The following is a 10,075-nucleotide window of genomic DNA, read 5'->3' as shown; positions in this document are numbered from 1 at the left end:
TTTATTTATTTAAACTTTATTGCACAGTAAAAGTTGTACAAAAGGCGAACTTAATGCCTGAAGGCATTCTCTACCAGTTAACCTTTAAATCAATAAATACTGATGCGTGATGTGATGTATCGACTGTTGGAAGTGTTTCGACTCCGCAGGTCGTCCTGCGCTGTTTCAACGGGTTTAAGGCAGCGTTTTACTTAGAAAGTTGTCAATAAATACTGATGCGTGATTAGATGTATCAATTGTTGAAAGCATTTCGACTCCGCAGGTCGTCCCGCGCTCATTTCTAGAGGTATTAAAGCATTAGCGATCAGCTTTTTGCACTTAGAAAACCAACTTAGAAGATATAACCCGTTACCGTTACCTCTAACATCTAACTGATGTCATTCAGTAATCGTGAATTTCGCTTGTACTTGTCCGTACATGTATACGCGCGGGCAAGACGCAAGATAACTAAATAATATGAATCAAATATCATTCTATTGTCAGGGTACGTTCGAATTGGCCTGCAAGTCGTGTGCTTTGAAACTGAATCACAAAGATACTGCATCGCATCGGCCTGAAATATGTCAAATAAGTGAAATAAAACTATGAAAACGGATTATACCGCGTATATTTTCAGTTTTATTTCATGAGTAACTATCGCGGTAACCGAAGACAATGTCAAATAAGTGTTTTATTAAGTTGACTGTACCTTGTTCCAATAGGCCCGATTTACATTGATTAATATGTGCGAGTTTACAGATCGGCCGGCCTAGCTAAGGTGACAATCGCTATCGCTTCGACAACGAAACGCTTTGTGTCTCTCTATCACTCTTCCATATTAGTGTAGCAGTGACAGTTGCGTTTCGATCGCTACGGAGCGTTAGCGATTGTCACCTTGGCTAGGACGGCTGATCTCTTGCGTTTAAAAGCAAATGTATGAACTCGCCATTAAATACTAATGTGTAAATCTGGTCTAACTAAAGCAACTTTCCGCTAAACGTTTGTAACTTAATACCATGCACAATCGCACTGACAAATCATTTGTTACGAGCAGATAACTCAATCTGTTATAAATTCCTCTCAGCGTTGTGTTCGGACGGTAATTCATACATACTTACCAATTTCATAAAACTACATTGTATGATCGGATATTTTATGATCGCTTAATAACACGTTAAGGCGGTAGTCATTTTATCAACTGCTGCCAAAATAAGTAGTTCCGATATTTAAACCATTTAAAGTGATTTATATTTCATTGTGTACATTTCGAAGTTGACATGAGAAATTTGTGCCTCATTTTCATTTTTATATTATACTACAGTTAACTGTTATACATGATGATAACTTACCTATAATAATAGTAGTTTATGTCATTGCTACATAATGAAATACACGAATATAGGAGTGTGGGTTTATGAAACGAACGAAGTGAGTTTCATATTCATCATACGAGTGCTTTAATGACTAATTATGCAGTTATACACTGTTTTATCTACACACATATTATAAGCTCTCTATGATGTGTTCAAGAACCGCATGTTACGAAGAAAACTACTGTTTGTTAGAACTAATTTCTTACTTCTGAAGCTGAGATGGAAACTATAGTTACGGTTAGTTTATTATAATAGTTTATTTAAATACCTGTTTAAAAAAACTTTAGAGCTAACCATCAAACAAACCCGAGATATTGAGTTAATTATAATCCTTTTTACTTAAGTCACAAAGTCTCAACGCCCACGGCATTTCGCAAATCCACTAGAATTTGCCGCCATTTTGGATAAACCCCTAAAGGTTCCGCGGGCTAATGTATTTAAAAACAGAATTATCCTTTTACAAACACCTTTTAATGATAAAAGTACTTTACTTGCACTTTTTTTCAACAAAACCGTTGATACGTAAAAGAGGCAACCCTTATTGCGAAACCAGAAAAATATAATCAAAATTCAACTCAACAGTAAGAGTAATAAAGTAGAAATTGCTTTGGAGAAGTTAGCTCCCAGGGTTGTCAACTCAATAAAAAATTAACCAATTTCTCAGTTATCTAAGTATTTGTTTGTGAAATCTTTTAATGTCGTTAAGTGAGCCACCCGCGTCGCTTCCGAGAACCACATCTGGGTTCGAACACGAACCCACTACCTGACGGTATTAAACTAATCCTTTTAACTATTTGACTTTTCGCGCTCGACTGAAATTTGTGGTTTTGGAGATTTTTTTGGGATTTAGTCGCGTATAATTTAAATCAAATTTCTTCAAGTAACCTGTTTTTAGGTTGGGAACCTTAAATGTTTGAAGAGGCAAAAACTTTTTTTTAAAGTGTGTGGGAACGTCGAAGGCCTTTATTATTAATATGTATAATGAAGCGAAATATACCGAGTAGGGCCTGTAACACGAGCAATAAACTAAACTGTAGGCTGTAGGTACTGTACTCCTCAAACTTTCCAACATTTAAAAACCGGCCAAGTGCGAGTCGGACTCGCCCACCGAGGGTTCCGTACCTTTTAGTATTTGTTGTTATAGCTGAAACAGAAATACATCCTCTGTGAAAATTTCAGCTGTCTAGCTATCACGGTTGATAAGATACAGCCTGGTGACAGATAGACGGACAGACAGACGGACAGCGGAGTCTTAATAATAGGGTCCCGTTTTTACCCTTTGGGTACGGAACCCTAAAAAAAATTAAAAAAAGTTTGACAGCCTGAATCCAATAGTTGACAGTTCGTCAACCACCATCCTCCATTTTCTATCTCTCTATTGTACGCGTAAAGCGTGTCATTAACCGCCGCCATCAAGAGCGGGACAGCCGCGTGCAATTGAGAGAGATAGGAAATGGCGGGTCAATGTACAATTTTTTTTGTGCTCAGCGTCCTTACCTTACTGATGTTGACTATGGCTGTCACTCGTAACTCGTGTTTAGGAGCCGTAAAGCGACAGACGGACGGACATAAACAATCGCGGTAATACAGTGTTGTCGATGTCGCCTGTAGTGTTTGTTTACGATTATCGCCGCAAATGGCGCTATGTGGGTGGAGGACACAGATTACTTACTCACTAGATGGGCCGTATAACTCGTTTGGTCTAGTCGCAGATCTCTTTTCCGCCGGACGATATCGGCCTGTCAGTAAGAACAAAAGTTTGAAAGTTCCGAACTACTGACAAGCCGATATCGTCCGGCGGACTAATTAGTCAGTGGGCCCCTTTATAGCTCTCGCGTCGAATGCGAAATGTAAACCCAACCGAAAGAGGAACTTTCATTGGGATCATTATTCCACGTGATAGATGCCGACCCTGAAACGAGAGATTATTTTACCATTACTCGGTGAAAACTAATTACGTGATATTTTTCGATATCCCCTCCCCCCTCTTGTGAGATTGGGTGAGATTTGGCTCAACGTCATTTTTTCGTAAACGCATCATGAAAATAACGGATGTATGTTTAAAGACAATTATCTGTCAAATCTAATAAGCCGAGGCGTTGATAATTTTAATAAGATTGTTAATAACAGAGAAAACAGAATTTTGCAAATAATTTGATATTATGTAAATTATAGTCTAAAAACCTTAACCTTCCTTAAACCTTATTTATAATATAGGTAGATGAAATCAAATCAAACTTCAAAATAAATAAGGGGGTTATTGCGCAGTCTGTCAGGGGAAGTCTAAGACATAAAGTAACTGTTACTTGGTTTTAAACTCTATCTTAACATCGGTCGATTGAAACATTGTGTGTGAATTTATTTACAATATCATAGTAATAGCCTTTGATTTCTGCGATTATCTGTAGTCTGGCAAGCTAATGTTGTCAGTAAAACAATGCGGGATTTTAAAACCGTTCGGGGAAACCGACAACTTTTCTGTGGACATTACAAAAGTTCACGTTTATGATAAAATTTTCTAAGACTTTTTACATACAGATTTTTATTTATTTAAGTACTGAGAAAGTACCTACAACTCTGTCTGTCTAAAACATCTTCAGGCTAAAAACCGCTGAACCGGTCCATGAAATTTGGTATGGAGATAGCATTTGAGGACCGGGAAAGCTTATATCAATCAACATCATTATGTCACGCAAAGTCGCGGACAGAAGCGAGTGCAATAATAAATTGATAGGAACAACTGGAACAAGACACAAGTGCCGGATGCCTCGGCCCGGACCCGGACCATTCTAACGTGAGTCATCCTTGAAACTTGATGCGGTGGGGCATTTTCTAGCAGCTGTTTTGGTCCAGAAGTCATCCGACATCCGATATCGGATCCGACAAAGTGAAAAAGCTCTAATACCGCAAGAATCTAAAACGTTTTTTTTTTATATCAGCATCGCTTTTGCATATTCAACCGATAGAGCAGTGGTTCCTAACCTTTTCAGTACTGTCACGTACCCCTTTGACTAACTAGGGAACTCGATTTTACCCCTCCTCCATAATCATTAATATTCTTTTTTATTTTTTTTATTTTTTTACATACACACAACCATCAATTACAGGAAATCCTAATTCGACAGTATGGAAATTAACACAAAAAAGTATTTTTTCTTATAGATAGGTCTTTGTTATCTTTGATTTTGAACCCCGTAAAATACCAGTTTTACCCCCGTAAAACGCCAGTTTTACCCCCGCGGGGGTAATTACCCCCAGGTTAGGAACCGCTGCGATAGAGCTTGAGTATTTCCCCCCGACGTCCCCAATGCTTTTTGTACGTAGGTGTAGTTACTTACCTAACTTGTAAAATCAAAATGCGTATTTTTCCTCCGCCGATGACTTTACCCAAGGACATGCAAATCCAGCAATTTACCTAAACATTAACAGTCGCTCGCCGTGCAAACATTAAACCCCCGAATATCGATATCGATAAAATCGAGTCGATTGCGAGCCCGGGCACGTGCACGATGTGCAAGGTGACGTCACCGCGGCGTGTGTGGTTTAACATTCCTTTGAATTATAGGTAGTCATTTTATTAGGCAAGACAGGTTGGTAAAATGCCAATCATAGGTTATTTTGACGGGGTTATTTTGGTAGCTGCCCTCAGTGGCCCATTAACGTGCTAAGCTGCTAACAGTATCATGATAGCGTTGTCGAATAGGTGGGACTCCCCTCTGCTGCAGCAGTGGACAAAACTCCACACTGCAGTAAAATAGGCAAATTTATACTTAGGTATGTAGGTTAAGATTAGTTTTGTAATTCTACTAACACTATTTTATAAGTTAATGTAATATGTAACTAACAACTATGGATTTATGTCCGAAATAAAATTCTTTTATTTATTTATTTAAAAAAATCCCTGTGTAGATTATGTATGTTTTTTTCCTAAATAGTTTTTCATAAAGCTGGTTACAAACACCCCAAAACATTTGCCAGAAAAACGAAAATCGAAATTCTTTATCTGCCTATATCGCTCTTGCACATTTGATTCGAGTATAGAAAGGTACTTAAATAACAGTAGATTGTGTCACAAGGGAGCAAAATGACATATTTACAGCGAGGGCGTACATTGAATCCTGAACCAAGCTAAGGATTCTATAATTGAATCCTGAGCATAGTGAGGGATTCTAAAATAGAATCTTGAGCGTAGTGAGGGATTCAAGTGATAACGCCCAAGATGGAAATAATTTTGCTACCATGTGACACGTACTGTTTTTCATCTCACATTTGAGGAAATTATTATGTTCCAAAATATTAATTACCTAAAAAAATTGTATGCAAAAAAGAAAAAAAATCGTGTCCTAGAACAGAAAAGTGCCACTTTGACCCCTCCTAGCAGGGAAGAAGTCCTTTTTCGAATAGGTGATGTGAAATAGTTATTTGTGCAACAAGAGAGGAAAGTTGGTTTTTCTTGCGAGTGTTTATTTTGAGTCCCGAGAAAGCGAAAGATTCTATAATTGAATCACGAGCGAAGCGAGTGATTCTAAGGTATAATCTTGAGCGTACCGAGGGACTCAAAAACACGAGATGTAAAATAACTTTGCTCTCGTGTTGCACACATAATTTTTCACCTCAGTAGTGAGAACATGTTAAAGGTTAAAATGTATTTCGAATTACACAGAATAAACAGAAAAAAAAAGTATTATACGATACGATACGAGACCGGACAGGACCGGACCGGACCGGACCGGACCGGACCGGACCGTACCGTACCGTACCGTACCGTACCGTACCGTACCGTACCGTACCGTAGTATGAAGTTCATGGCCTTCACTAAATTAAAAAGCTACATTGTTTCACTCCCTGGAGTGAGGAAAGTCGTACTTTCCTCACTCCAGGGAGTGACGAAAGTAGGCTTGTTCGAGCTGTTGAGGTGAAAAGAAATTTTCTTGGACAGGGCCGCAGAAGCTAGTTTGAAGCGTCGATAACATACATATTTCTTTTTACTAATTAATTTCTGGTTAGTCACCGTGATGTTGCTATGGCATTGCCATTTGTCTCTTATCGCCCGTTTGACAGGTTTGTCGAATGATTAATGACATCTGTCAAAATTTGCCAAAGCAGGAGGTGTTATAAATTGGTCTGTGATTTGACCACTGTCATGAGTTGACCATTTATTTTTGTAAATGGTGTTCTAATTTGATTTTTTTGTACTAGTTTACGTGATGGAATATGAAACAGTCATCTTTGTGTCCTTGCCTCGGCATTTAGCCGTGGGTTAAAGTTTACCTAACACTGAATGTTTATTCGGTACCTATTGCACTTCTTATTTTTAGGACAACTTAAAGTACCTACCTAACTAATTAATAGTGACCCTTTTTCCTGGTACACTTTAGTTATTGTTAATGTGTTTTCGAAAATAAAATAATTTTCTTTCTTTTTTTTAGAAATGCCGGGATTTGTTTCATTTACCGCATATGAAAATGAAATGGCGATCATAATTGAATTTCTGATCATTTCTTCTGTTTCATCCTATATTATGCCAATAGCAATTACATAATGTAATATTATACATACTTACCAACCACCATCATTGTGTATTGTTAAAGTACTGCCTACTACTAGATAGTAGCAGTGGCGTAACTAATGGGGGGGGCAAAGGGGGCAAGTACCCCGGGCGCCATATCCTCTAGCTACGCCCCTGGATAGTAGATACCAGGATTTTTCATATGATGGTAAAATAGGTAAAAGAAAAACAAATTAAATGAGTAAAAACATATATTTTATATCACTCGTCTTTTAAATTAGGTACACTCTCGTACAGTCACGAAAAGAAACCTTCACTGGACAGTCGCGGAGAAAAGTGTTAGCCGAATATACACACATATACTTAACATACCCTACGCTATATAGAAACATTTATTCTACCACTCAGTATGTACAACGCTAGTTAAATTAAAATAAAATGTACAAATTATATCTAATTTTATTTACAATTTGAGTGTATGGCGTAAGATGACAGAAGGAACAACCGTATTAGGATATTTACATCTACTCGTCTATAGATACTATCTATATAGATAGATTAGATAGATATTCGTTTATACTAAGTTTAAGTACCAAGGAAATAAAAAAATTATTGTATTTAGGTACAAAGCTGCCCAAAAATAGGGTAATGAAAAAAAATACATCAATTATTCTATACAAAACAACAAAATGGGAAATCGAGACATCAATAGTTACACATCCTTTACAATCCTGCAACGAAATTTTCTGGAAAATGTTTAACGAATGAGCCGATGTCAAACACAGTTCGTCATAATCACAGCTAAGCAAAAATGAATAAAAGAAATATGCAGTAGTTGATATTAACGATTCAGTAAAATAACTATATTATTGTTTATAAATACATTTCCGCATTTTATATTTAATGCATAATATTATTATATTCTGTTTTAAAGTAACATTTAGAATAAGTTTTGTGACAAAGGTATTTAAAGTACATACCTAATACAAAGAGTACATAAATAATAATAAACAACATTATAGTTGGTCAGGCAAATCTTGTCAGTAGAAAAAGTCGCGAAGTTCAAATTTTCTATGAGACGATAACCCTTCGCGCCTATTTTTTTTTTATTTGCCGCCTTTTATAGTTTTGACTACGAAGTCAATATTTCACAGGGGTATTTTCATTATCTTTCCTTTAATAACGGCCAGTTTTGGTCCTTAAAAAAAATACAGTTGTCAAATCGCATAAATGTCTCACAAGAACAGTTAGACAGATGGCTAACATGAAAATGCCCTCAGACCAATTCAAAAATGCCATAAATAATGCATGTAATATGCATTTTCAATTGCCATAAAAGCTATCCGACGGACTTTTCTACTAGTCTAGCCTAGGCCTAAATATTGGCCTACAATTGCACATTTATAAGAAAATTAAGTAGATTTTTGGGTCGAGAACCATTATAACATGTCTAAATTAAAATGATTTGCTTGAATTTTCAAATATTTTTTTTAATACATAAAACAGTAACTTTTATACATTAGCGTGTGCTTCAAATCCGGTAGTTCTGATTTTTTGTGAAACGTCTTGAGAAGGTACTATCAAAAACTAGTCCCTTAGGGTTATATTCGCCCAAATAAAAAAAATAAAAATTCGCGGGGTTTTTTTTTTGACAAAGTTGCGGCGCTCGAGGCCAACGTCATAAACAGGTCTGCAAAAAATCAGAACAACTGGATTTGACGCAAACGAACCCCATTACAAAAGGCGACAGAGTTACTGTCTAGTCTGAATCTGAATTGCTCGTTTGAATTAAAGAGCTTCTAATTCTGAGCGGGATAAATACGAAATAACAAAGTGTTCCAAAAAAATTATGTCAGTAATTTTCCGTAGAGTATCGAAAATATCACACTTTTTCGTAACTTGGTGGAAGATTTATTGGACTTATTTATGGTGTCATTGCGCTTATTTTATACATAATTGGGAACTATCTAACCATCATATATTTTATCGAAATCTGAAGAAAAAAACTCATCTAGCAATAACAATATTTTGAAATTTTGGGCGGGCATTTACACGATGTAGGAGTCCTTCCAGTTGATTTTAATATTTTCATAAGTAGATAATAATACTGGATGTAAACAAAGTTTAGCCATTCTTACATATATTATACTAAAGGAACTGTCTTATTATAAGTTACATAGTTATTGAGCCATTGAACGATATCACTAATTACTACCAACAGATATCATCTTCTGAAATAATCGTAAGCCATGTTTTGATAAAATTTCAATCGATATTTAATTTAGATGATCGAATCCAATGAATGAATTCATTTAGGAATGTTATATGCCACTGTATGGCATGTATTTTAATACACACAACCATTTTTATTAAGTAGAATCAACTCTATACATATTAAATATCTGACAGAATAAAAAGGGAAAAAAATATAAAAAAAACGATTTTCTTTGGCGTCTCAGATATTTTTAAGAGCATCAATTATAGTTACTGTGGTAATTAATCCTAATCAAACAATAAGTGATCATTAGCAAAATAAGAAATATGAAACCAAATTAAATAATAATATTGTTTACAATAAGTAACTAGTGATGTGGGTAAATACGTAATAAAATGCTCTTCGGGTGTTTTTTTTTTCTTTTTAAAATACTATAGCGTACTTATAGCGTCTCGAAATGTATGTAATACATTCATTCGTATTAGACAATTAAATAATATTATTCAGCTACCCAAATAATACCAATTACAATTACCAAGAGTTTTAGTTTACCAATTATACAATTAGCTTCACAATTATATCCTTTCCTATTACGTTTCTCAATCCGACACACATTCAATCAATCATAACCTATGAAACAATTAGCAAAGCATTCGGTCAAATACCTCTCATCTCATCTTAGCCTATCATTCAGATTTCAATCCTAACACAACAAGTTTAAGATCAATTTTGCCGTCAATCTATAGAGGAAGATATGACATAGCTAAAGCTATTCCCGTATTAACGATCCCGCCATTTTGAATGGAATCAGCATTCCATTTTCAAGTCGATTAACTGTTAGTCGATTTTAATTATCGATTTTCTTCATTAAGTGATTCCGATTAGCGACCATGTCCGCGTTTTACGATTTTCCGTGGTTTTTAATTGTTCGAGTATTGATTGCCAGTAATTTATGATTGTGAGGAGTGTGCACTGTGCACTAAATAAGTAGGAACAGTT

The sequence above is a fragment of the Cydia strobilella genome, chromosome 20 (genome assembly GCF_947568885.1).
Source record: "Cydia strobilella chromosome 20, ilCydStro3.1, whole genome shotgun sequence".
NCBI lineage: Eukaryota > Metazoa > Arthropoda > Insecta > Lepidoptera > Tortricidae > Cydia > Cydia strobilella.
This window is presented reverse-complemented; position numbering follows the sequence as displayed.